Here is a 12,986-nt window from a genome sequence, read left to right on the forward strand (position 1 = left end):
ATTAGCACACTACCGGTATTGCTGCTTTAAAAGGCCAGAATGACAAGACACATAGCCCTCAAGGAAAGGCATCTTGAGAATGACACTGCTCATTGTTTAATCTTGCTGTTATTACAATCAATGTTATACATGTTGCTCTCAAATGTATTTGCTGGCCAATCTCCTGGAAAAGTAGAGGGTAATCTTGACCCACAAGCTGTGATTCTCCAACTATTCAGGCAATGCTTTTGACTATACCATATGATGGGCATGTGTCTGACGGTAAAAGCCACAGATGACAAGGATCTGGAAATCCCCAAGTCATCTAAGAACTAACAAACACTGTTGATGCAGATTACTAAGGAAAGAAAGCAGAAACAATCACTCAGGCAAACACCCTAGTTTTATTAATATAGGGCTTTGACCTCAATTCACCTGTATGTTTTTGTACTGTGACAAGATGAGTGAACTATACAAGCATTCTGAAGGCTCATTTTGAACCTATGTTCTAAGGCTTAAACTAAAGGGAGACTGAATGACTCAATTGGCCCTTTTCTCTTATGTCCACATTGTAATCTTAACCTTCAAAGTCCCACCACTCAGATGACAAAAACAAAACAAAATAAACAAACGCTAAACTAAAAAGGAAACCCAAGGAAAAGAACACTACTTTTTATAATGCCAGAGATTAGTTGGGTAACAATTTTACTCTGTGAAAGGGTCCCTTTCCTATAGGAGTGAAGACCTCTCAAGTAGGAGAAGTCTCTACACCTATATTAATACATAAGCTATATTAAAGGAAAGAGAGGAAAAGTAGTGAGGAGTAATACTAAAGGCAGGTTGAGAAATTTTTTTTTAAAGGTTAAGAAAATAAGTCACATGAAAGAAAAAGGCTCTGTAATCACTTTGTTTCTCTCACCTAAAACTCCATTTCACCAGCCTCTTGACACAGTTGTACCCTTGAACTCCTTTTTGTCCTTGACTTTTGTCAGCACACTTCTTTCTTTTTCAAGCTCCTGTACCACACCCACTGGAATGATTCTGTGAGTGTGTGTGTGCGCGTGTCTGTGTGTGTGTGTGTGTGAGAGAGAGAGAGAGAGAGAGAGAAAGAGAAAGAGAGAGAGAGAGAGAAAGATATGGATGGATGGACACTTGAGCTTTCCCTTAGAGGTTCAGAGTTAAGAGTATGCCCATTAACACTCTCAGCTTTTCAAACTCCATTCTAGAACATGCCCCCTAGTACCTAGATCTTACACTAAATGACAAGGTTTCTCTCCTTCAGAAAGAAATACCAGACTGGATTCGTGGCTTTCCCTGGATTGGCTTCTTCTCAGTCAATGTGTTGTTGTGGAAATTATAGTACCCTGAGACCAATTAAATCAGAATCTTTGGAATTGGGGCTGAGGAATAGACTTTTTTAAAGCTCCCAGGTGATTATAATATGCAAACAGGGTTGAGAACGCCTAATCACTTCACTCTATAAATGCAGATACTGAAGCTCAGAGGGGGGAAGTGACTTAATCATAACCACACAGTGAGTTATAAACAAAGTTAGGAGTATGAGAACACAGGTCGGCTGACTTCTAGGCCAGAGGTCTTCTCTTCATACTTCACTGCTTCTCTTTCTATCCTGTGCTTTGTGGACTTTTGCTTTTCTCGTTTGTAAAACGAAGGTAACAAATCCTAGAGATTTTAAGAGAGTCATTAAGACAGACACATTTTTTAATGTCCAAGTTTCTGCACAAATATGAAGGACTGTTATACATGAGTGAATTAATATACAACACATATGTGAAGCTGAGTCCATAAAACAACATAATGAAAGTTGTTTTCTATTTTTTAATGTTTTATTTTTGCGAGAGAGAGCATTAGCTGGGGAGAGGCAGAGAGAGAGGGGGACAGATGATCTGAAGCTGGCTCTGTGCAGACAGCAGAGAGCCCAGTGCAGGGTTTGAACTCACAGACTAACGAAACATGAGATCATGACCTGAGCTGAAGTCTGATGCTCAACCAACTGAGCCACCAAGCGCCCCAGTTGTTTTCTATTTTAATCAATTATTTGGATATTGTGTATACCTAATAACATGTATCAAGATGGAACACTTGTGTGGGTTGTGTATCTTTAAACTGAACTTGCTGTCAGTGACAAGAAATTAGGAGTCGATGACAGAGGTCATTCTTTTCTTTCTCTTTTCCTCACTGGAATAGAGATTCAAAAAAATTTATAAAAGCAGTAGACTATCTGGACTACTTGTAGTCAGTCAACTACAACATGGCCGTGGGACTGAACTAGCCCAGGGTTTCTATTAGACTTGAAGATTCCATTCCTGAGGACAGTTAAGGGCTGGAGAGAAGGAATAAAAAACGGGTGCCTTTTCTGAAAGCCAGGCTATATGAAAAAGCAGGGGGAGAGCTGCCCATTAGGAGGAGCTACTGTTATAGAAGCAAGAAAGGAGGGATGAGGTTTTCCAATTTGGCTGATCTGAGGAAGTAGATTATTTGGGGCTATAGTATCTCCAGAATAATCTGTAACCACAAGGAACACATTTCCTGAATTTCAGTGCCCTAGAACAGAATATCTAGACCCCTTCCTGTCTTATCCATCCCAGATATTAGGAATTTCCAGAAGGGCCACTTCTATTCCCCTAGGAGTCATACATCTGGCTACTTGTTTATTTGGTAAAAATGGAATTCTGTACCATTTATAAAATGGAACTCTTGTGTCTTCCTTATTTTGAAAGTATAATGCACATTCCTCATTCATCATTTATTTTTTCCAATGATTTTTAAGAATTTATTTGAAAGTTATTTTTAAATACAAAATACATGTATTTAACAAAGCACTCCTTTATCCTTTTATTTCAGCCATGCTAATAAATTAAAAACAAGCCATGATTAAACTAGGTATTTCTATATGTCACATTACAAACTAGTTTTAAAAATCTATTTAGTATATATATCGTCATTTCATCTTGAAATGCCTGCTTTTTAAGGTGGAGGCAGAGAGACAAGGAATTTGAAGGAGTCAAGAGGCCTCAAAGCATAGTGATGGGCATTTATAATCCAGACCTGCCTCAGGCAGGGGTTACCTTTCAGGTAATTAAGTGGTGATGACCTGCACTTAGAGGCCATGTTTCAGGGGTCTATGATTCCCTGGAAAACATAAGCCAAAAAGTTACTTGCTAATAGCTACACTGCCAATGAAGTGCTTGTACTTTTGCCTGACAACAATTAATACAAAAAACAAGGATGAGCTGCATATTATAGCATGTGGACAGAATGAGAAATCAGATTGTCTCTAGTTCTAAAGGAATGATCAATGTTGGTTGTGGTATTAGCCATAGGCATTAATAGTAGGGACATTGAAATCTCTTTCAAGAGAACTTCAAATAAACAGAATGGAGATTGGGCCTGAGGAGAATAAAGGGCAATTACTCCATAAAAGGCTACAGCATAAGCTGAAGTACATAAGCAACACTGAATTTAGAATCAGAAGATAAATGCAATAACACATAGGACAATATGAGATGGTAGAAGCCAGCCTTGATGAATTTCATCCAAAGAATTATAGGTTGTGCCATCATGTGTTACTTGCCTTTGGTAGGTTACTTAGGCTTTCTGTGCCTGGTTTTGAACCCAGAAACCACGACTCTAAATATGTTCCGCCCTTAACTACTACAATCAACTTATATTCAGTATAAAAATGGCTGTATCAGTAGAGTCATAATATGTCCTAGCTGATCAGGCCCTCTATCCTAACTTACATTCCCTCAAAAGCCTAGCAGAGCCTGAGACAAGGATTTACATGCAGTTAGTTTACTTGGCAAGATGACTCAGGAAACAGGAAAGGGGACTGAGAAGAATGAATCAGGAAAGGAGTGACCATCAATTCGAGGGTATATTATTAATCTGTTTACCACTGTAGGCAACTGTGGACTATTCCCACTGAGGGACTCTCTTTGGAACTATGTAGATGCGCTTCACAATTTTCCACCAGACATAAAAGGGAGGTGTATTTATCCACCATATTTGATCTCTCATTGACCAAAGGTGATCTGAGAGAGTATTAACTCACTGGCACTTGCAGGTTTGTCCATGAACTAAAATCACTAAGCAGTCTCTTGCAGGTGTTCTACCTGGTGATAGCAGAGAAGCCCCATGGCAGGAAGAAGTACTATAAGAAACAGCTGAATGAGGAAGCATCAAATTACTCCTGCATACGGCTGCACAGTAATGTCCTGAACAAAAAGATGGTCCAGGAGTATGTGAAGTGTGGCATAAAGGATGTCCAACACACCCTCCTTCTTGAAACACATTCTTTACTTGTCATCCAGCACACCACACTCTCCTAATTCTCTTCCTGCCTCAATCATCTCTCCTTTTCCAAGTCCTTTAATGGTTCTTCTTCATCTCTCTGAACTCTCTGATATTAGAATGCCAAAAATTTCAGTTCTTAGTCTTCTCTTCCCTTCTCTTCTCTTCTCTTCCTCTCTTTCTCTCTTTTTTTCTCTTCATCTCATCTTATCTCTACTCACTTTTTTGGTGATCTCATCCACTCTTGTGTTTATGTAACATTTTTATATACACACAACTCCTAAATTTATACCTCTATCCCCAAATCTCCCCTGAATTCCAAACTGCTTTCTTAAAATCTCCACTTAAAAGTTTAATAATGATATACAGGGGCGCCTGGGTGGCGCAGTCGGTTAAGCGTCCGACTTCAGCCAGGTCACGATCTCGCGGTCCGTGAGTTCGAGCCCTGCATCAGGCTCTGGGCTGATGGCTCAGAGCCTGGAGCCTGTTTCCGATTCTGTGTCTCCCTCTCTCTCTGCCCCTCCCCCGTTCATGCTCTGTCTCTCTCTGTCCCAAAAATAAATAAACGTTGAAAAAAAAATTAAAAAAAAAATAAAAAAATAATGATATACAACTTAACATATTTAGGAGATAAAACTCCTGAAAACTGCTGCTCTCTCAGTTTCCCCCCACCTCAGTAAATGATGACTCCATTCTTCCAATGACTCAAGCCAAGCATTTTGAGGTATCCTTGACTCCTACCTTTTTCTCATATCAATAGGTCAACAAATACTGTTAGCTCTGCCCTAAAAATAAATCTAGAATTTGACCACTTCTCTCTATTATCACTACTACTCTCTGGTCTCATCCACCCTTATCTCCTCCCTTGATAACTGCAGCAGCTCCTTGATTCTACTCTTGATGCCTCCTCCAAAGTCCAATCCCAATAGAGAAACCAGAGTGATTGTTCTAAAATTGAAGACTGGATCTTGTCATTATCCTGTATAAAATCCTCCAATGATCTTTCAATTCCCTTAGAATTAGATTAATAATTTTCATCATGGTTATAAGGCTCTACATACCTGCTCTTTTCCTGATATCTACATGACCCACTCCCTCACTTAAATCAGGAGTCCACTCAAATGTCACTTCCTAAAGAAGACCTTCCATGGCCACCCTAAATTGTCATTTCCTTCCTCTCATTGTTAGTGTTATTGTTGTCATAGACTATAATTCCAAAATACATTATCTGTGTTTCTAAATGAGTAACATTTATTTTTAATCTATAAAGGTACAATTTACATCATTTGGTGTACAATTCTTTGAGTTTTGACAAATGCATCAAACTGTATAACTACCACTATAATCAGGATACTGAACTGTTCTATCACCCTTAAAATTCCTTCATACAAATTCTTTGTAGATAACTCTTGTCTGCAGCCCCTGGCAACCACTGATCTGACTTCTGTCTCTATAGTTAGGAGTTTCATGAATGTCATATAAACTGAATCATACAGTATGTAGCCTTTTGAATCTGGCTTCTTAAACTTGACATATTTGAGATTCATTTATGTTGTATGTTTCAGTAGTTTGTTTCTTTCTATTGTATTCACTTACAATTTGAAAGACATTTGAATTGTTTCCAATTTTGGGCAATTAAGAATAAAGTTGTTCTACATATTCATACACAGGTATTTATGTAAATATAAGTTTTTATTTCTAGTGAGAAAATACCTATGATGTAGGTATTTATGTAAATATAAGTTTTTATTTCTAGTAAGCAAATACCTATTAATGGGTCATATAATAAGTGTATGTTTAACTTTATAAGAAAATTTCAAACTGTTTTCCAAAGTGGCTGTACCCTTGCTCACCAGGAATGTGTCAGAGTTCCAATTGTTCCAAATCCCCCTCAGCACTTGATACTGTTACTTAAAACTTTTTTTTAGCCACTCTAATAGATGTGTTAGTGGTGTCTCATTCTGGTTTTCATTGTATGCATGTTTTTCTTTAAATTATTGAGCATTCTATAATATATATCATACTTGTTTGAGGTATTTGTCTTCTGATTGCATTATCTCTAACATTTCTGTGTCTGTTTCTATTCTATAATTTTCCTCCTGGTATAAGTAACATTTGCATGAATTTTTCATTGGTTGTTAGACTATGAGAATTAATATTTTTGGACAATGGACTTTGTTGTCTTTTTTAAAAGAGTGTTAAAGTTTGATAAACTTTTGTATCAAGGTGATTTCTTGGAAATTTCTTTTTTTGAGAAGAGAGAGAGAGAGAACATGGAGGGGGGGGGTAGAGGGAGAATCTTAGGCAAACCCCATGCCCAATGTTGAGCCTGACTCAGGGCTCAATGTGGGGCCTGATATCATGCCAGTGGGTTCATGACCTGAGCCTAGGTCAAGAGTCAGACACTTAACTGACTGAACCACCCAGGCGCCCCTGGATGTTTCTTTTTTTAAGCTCTGCCAGGGAAAGTCTAGATATCCTTTTCTTTATGGCTAATTTTCTAAGTCTAGATATCCTTTTCTTTATGGCTATTTTTCTAAGGTGTGACTCTTTTTGTGGTTTCCACTGAATGTCCAACATTTATCAGAGGTATTTTTACTTTGGCTTGTCAGAACTCAAATAACTCTCAGCTCTGTGAACTCTGGGCATTGTTATTAGATTTGCCTTGTGGAGTTTCATCCCATATATGTGTGGATTAATATTCAACCAAAGACCTAAGACAACTCATATGCAGATTTCTGGAGAGGTTTTTCCTGAGTAATTCTCCCTTTTCAGCTCTCCACCCCCAAAGTTGTAGCATCCCAAGCATCCTCAAACTCCAGTTTCTGTCTTCTCAACTTAGACTGATGTGCTATGCTTGGTATTCTCCTAGCACTACTATCCAGAAGGTGTCTCCAAGCATCAAATAATTCCAGGACCCCCTTCAATTGTTTTCCTTGCTTTGGAGGCCACAATCCTTTGCTCTGGTTTTCCAATGTCTGGAAATGGTCACTGCATATTTGTGTCTACCTTTTAAATTTTTTATGGTGGGAAGATCATTTCAAATGCTAAGGTTTGAGTTTGAATTTCAGACATTTTCTTTTTTCTATACCCATACCTTAGGTTATCTTATCCAATAGTATTGCTTTATATAATATTTATATCTTGATACATTTCCAAAATTTATTTCTCCTGCTTGGACTTCACTTCCCAAATCCAGATGTATATAGTCAACTGCCATATTCACTCAAATGTTTAAGGGACATCTGAAGCTTCACATATTTAAAACTAAAGTCTTGAAGAGAGAAAACGTGAGGAGCTGCCACTGCCACTAGCACCCCCGGCTCTGTGTCCTTGAATTCACTCCAACAGTGGATTTCTATGAAGTTCTGGGCGTGCAAAGACATGCCTCAGCCAAGGATATTAAACAGGACTACTGGAAACTGGCACTGAGGTGGCATCCAGATAAAAACCCTGAGAATAAAGAAGAACCATAGAGAAAATTCAAACACATAGCTGAGGTGTATGAGGTGTTATCAGATGCCAGGAAATAAGGTATGTATGAAAAATATGGCAAAGACAGATTAAATGGTAGAGGTGGGGTTCATTTTTATAATTTGTTTGAGTTTTGCCTCACATTCCATAACCCATATGACATCTCCAAGGAATTTTTTGGTGGAAGGGACCAGTTTTCATTTGACTTCTTCAAAGACCCATTTGAGGATGTTTTTGAGAGTCAAAGAGGCCCCAGTGGAAGCAAGAGTTGAGATACAGAGTTATTTTTATCTGCCTTCAGTGGATTTCCATCTTCTGAAGGAGGGTTTTCTTCCTTTTTAATTTTATATTATTTTAATTAATTAATTTTTTTAATATAATTTATTGTCAAGTTGGCTAAAATACAGTATACACAGTGTTATCTTGGTTTTGGGGGTAAATTCTTGTGATTCATCACTTACATACAACACCCAGTGCTCATCCCGACAAGTGCCCTCCTCAATGCCCATCACCCATTTTCCCCTCTCCCCTGCCCCTCCATCAACCCTCAGTTTGTTCTCTGTATTTAAGAGTCTCATGGTTTGCCTCCCTCTCTGTTGGAAAATATTTCTCCCCCTCCCTTCCCCCATGGTTCCTCAAGTGCCACATATGAGTGAAAACATATGATATCTGTCTTTCTTTGACTGACTTATTTCACTCAGCATAACACCTTCCAGTTCCATCCACGGTGTTGCAAATGGCACAATTTTATTCTTTCTCATTGCCAAGTAGTATTCCATTGTATATATAAACCACATCTTCTTTATTCATTCATCAGCTGATGGACATTTACGCTCTTTCCCTACTTGGGCTATTGTTGAAAGTGCTGCTATAAATATGGGGGTACATGTTTTGAAGGGACACATGCACCCCAATGTTTATAGCAGTACTATTGACAATAGCCAAAGTAGGGAAAGAGCGTAAATATCCAGCAACTGATGAATGGATAAGGAAGATGTGGTTTATATATACAATAGAATACTACTTGGCACTGAGAAAGAATGAAATTGTGCCATTTGCAACAATGTGGTTGGAACTGGAGGGTGTTATGCTAAGTGAAATAAGTCAAAGAAAGAGAGATATCATGTTTTCACTCATATGTGGCACTTGAGAAACTTAACAGAAGACCATGGTGGAAGGAAAGTTTAGGTTTAAAAAAGTAAAGCTGCTAAACTGAGTCTTTTTCATTTTCCCTATGTGTTTGGTGCAAAAAAAAAAAAAAAAAAAAAAAAAAACCTTCAGGAATGAAAGGTTTATCCTTTATCCTTTCCTTCCAAACCTTCTACACCACTGTTCTCCACTTAAGTAAGTGACAACTCCATTATTCTAGTTTTTATGTCCATCCTTGAGTCTTTTCTTTCTCTAACACCTCACATGTAATATATCAAGAAGTACTTCAGGCTATGCCACTCAAATTATATATGGAATACAGCCCCCTTTTATGACCTCCATTGCTACTACTCTATTGAAGCTCACATTATCTCTCACCCATATTACCTTAATAGCTGCCTAACAGGTCTTCTTGCTTCTGTTACTATACTCCCTACATTCTATCTCTTCAGAAAAGTCAGAGTGGTGCTGTTAAACTATAGGCCAGATAATGCCAGGCAGATAATTTGGAGTTAGTAGAGGGAAAGTGAGTTTTATTCATATATCCATCTTTCTGGAAGGTGGGTTTTAAGTGGCAGTTCACTTGGAAAAGCAATGTTTTCTTCTAAAAGTGTGCAGGGATAATATATTTTTCTTCCCTTTCCCTATTTTTTCCTTATTTTTGTTTGTAATAGTAGGTGTACTTTCAGCTAGGTGTGCTCAGAAACTTTGGCTTTCTCTCCTGCTACTTCTTTTGTAGACTCTTCCTCCCAGGACCTTGAAAAAATAGTGTGGTTTGAGGCATACTCTTCTTAGAAGAAGCTTAGTTATATCTCTTTCTTTGTTCATTTATCTGTTCATTCATTCAAAAATATTGAGTACCTATTCTGTGCCAAACACTGTTCTAATTGAATAAGACATATGGCCCCTACCCTTATGAAGCCTACATTCTATTGTGGAGAAATAATCACAAGTTAATTTTATATAGCCATAAAGGATATAAGGAAACTGTGGGATGATGATAGGGAGTACTGGGATAAGTACTGTGAGTCAATAATACCTTGGAGAAGAGACTGAAGGTGTGTGTAAGAAGCCTGGGGTAAAATCAAGGGAAAGCTCTTTATAGTAGAGATCCTTATCTACCACTACACAAAGGTAGGAAAAACAAACAGGACTTGCTCTTTTTCAGAACTTCATGTCAAATTGTAAAAACAATTTATAGCTTAGATATATCTAATCAGGAATAAGTTATACTCCTAACCAGGTAAACTCTTTTACCAACAATTCAACAAATATCACAAGAAAGAACCCAGATGCTCCAAGGCTGTGTACAAATCTCAACTGAGCTTCCCATTTGTATTCACACTCCAAACTTAGAAGTGAAAATTCATGGACCCCTCCTCAGTACTATTGAATTAGAATTTTGGAATAAGGCTTAGGAATTTGGATTTATTTATTTTTTTTTTTTTAAATTTTTTTTTTCAATGTTTATTTATTTTTGGGACAGAGAGAGACAGAGCATGAATGGGGGAGGGGCAGAGAGAGAGGGAGACACAGAATCGGAAACAGGCTCCAGGCTCTGAGCCATCAGCCCAGAGCCCGACGCGGGGCTCGAACTCCCAGACCATGAGATCGTGACCTGGCTGAAGTCGGACGCTTAACCGACTGCGCCACCCAGGCGCCCCAGGAATTTGGATTTAAACAAGCCCTCCAGGTGACTCTTATGTAAGTTAAAGTTTGATAAATGCAAATTTAGATCATAATACATAGGTGGAAAGAACTTTAAGTTCCCAACATCTTATTAGTGCAAAAAAGGTCTAGAATAGGTAGGATCACCCATGTTAACACATAAGCAAGGTGAAAAGAAGTAGCATGGCAAAAAGTTGAACACACTGTAGGGGAAAAGAAGTCAAAAGAACTAAATCTGGAAGAAAATATATAACAAATACTGAAAGTCACCTCCTCATCTTCCTTGAATAATAAAACTCCCGTGTTTCACCTGGGCATATAGTTGCACAGCTAGAAAGTTACATTGTTCAGCCTTTCTTGCAGGTAGATGTGGCCATATAATTAAGTTATGGCTAATAGGATATGAGAAAAAGTAATATGCTTCACTTTCAGATACCTCCTCTTGAAAAGAATGAGTATGCTCCCCTTACCCTTTCTCCCTTCTTACTGGCTATAGATATGAAAATGGTAACTGGAGGAGTCTATTTAGACACAGACATTGAAGCTACACAATTTGTCCAACCAACCCCATACCACCTTACCTCTGGACTGTTATGTGAAATAGAATAAAATTCTATCTCGTTTGAGCTACTGTATTTTGGAATCTCTTTGTTATAGCAGTTTAGAATATACCCTAATTAATAAGCTGTATGAATCTGATAAAACAAAGACTCAAAGACAAATGATAAAACAACAGAATGAGATGAAAAGGCAGAGTATAGAACTCAGGCATCAAGTCAAAGATCAAAGCAATACTACTGTAGAATTAATAATTAGGAAACTGAAAAGAATAAAAAAGATGGATTAAAATATTGTTATTAATATAAAGAAAGGCCTGGTATATATTCACTCAGGAAATATTTTGTGTAGCAGCTACTTTTTTCCACACACTATTCTAGGTGAAGATAACTGGGGGGAAGAGTTTATATAGGTTGTATTTCAAACAAAAGAAATAGTATGAGTGAAAACCTTGAGGCAGAAAAAAGGCTGGTGTTTTTATTCATAATGGAAATGAAATTGGCACAGCTAAAGGCACATGAACAAGGGGAGCAGAATTGTATGGGGTTAAGTTGGAAAGTCTGGAAGGACAAGATTATGCAGGGCCTCTATGGACCATGGTAAGAATTTCAATTTTATTCTAGGATAATTGGGAAGCCACTGGGATATTTTAGGTGGGGAACAGGCATGATATAATTTTATATGTTAAAGCTAGCTGTTATATGAAGGTTAGATTACAAGGGGATAAGAAAGGAAACAGGGAAACCCACTGCTCACTTTCCCTCCAATAACAACTCCAAGGCAAGTAATGATGATGGCCCAAACTAGGAAATGCCTATGAGTAAATATCTAAGTGATGTCTCACAAAGATTGTGTGTGTGAATATGAAGCTCAGAGAAAAAGTCTGACCTGAAGATATAAAATTGGAAGTCCTCAGCATATTTGCTAATTGAAGATATAGGACCAAACAAAATCAGCTGGAGTTGAAATGTAGCATAGGAAGATAAGAGAATTCAAGCCCAAGCTCTGAGGAGCTTTCAACATTTAGAATGAGTAGAAGGGGAGAAATTTCCAAATAATAATGAAAGGGGGAATTCAGAGAGGTAGGAAGAAAGCCAGAAGAGTGTGGTGTTATGGAAGGTGGAAGAAGAGTGTGTTTCACTAAATAAAATGCTGCATGGAGTGGTCAAGTGAGATGAGAACTGAACAGTGTTTGTTGAATTTAGCTATAAAGAAGTCTTTAGTGGGGTTTCTGTTAGATTACAGATGGTTAAAGAGTAGGAGACAGGTATATAAGTGTTTTTAATGATAAGATGACTGGCAGGCTGTACCTCATAGGAGAAAGCCTCACTTGCTTTTTATCGCCTGTCCTCTTTCTTTTTTCAAACATAATATCTGGGTCTAGGGAAAGCAGTCTAGGTTAGCTTAGCTATAGCTCACTCAGCTTGCTTAGAGCAATGTTTTTCTTCCTTGATCCATTTCTCTGGCATTGGAAGATGTGGCCTTTCATGTTACTGGAAGGTTATATCAGAAGTTCAGGTTTGGGCTTGGAAGGAAGCCACTTAAGTCTTTAGGCTAAAAGAGAGAGGGGGAGGTGGGGAGAGAGAGGAGGGAGAAAGACAGAGACAGAGATCTTTCTATATGACTCAGCCAGGCTACTTGAGTTTTTATTTAATATTAGGTTCCAAATTCTCAGCTAACAATAAAGCATTTTTGTTTGTTTTCTTTGTATTCTTTGTGGCTATACCTATGTCAGGGACCTCATAGAAATAAGGGAGAGTTGGGATAAGTCAGGATTCATATATTCCCAGGATTTCCTTTCAAAATATAATCTCAATAGATGCTCTTAACAGCTCCCCATGGCA

This window comes from Leopardus geoffroyi, chromosome X, assembly GCF_018350155.1.
Source record: "Leopardus geoffroyi isolate Oge1 chromosome X, O.geoffroyi_Oge1_pat1.0, whole genome shotgun sequence".
Taxonomy (NCBI): Eukaryota; Metazoa; Chordata; class Mammalia; order Carnivora; family Felidae; genus Leopardus; species Leopardus geoffroyi.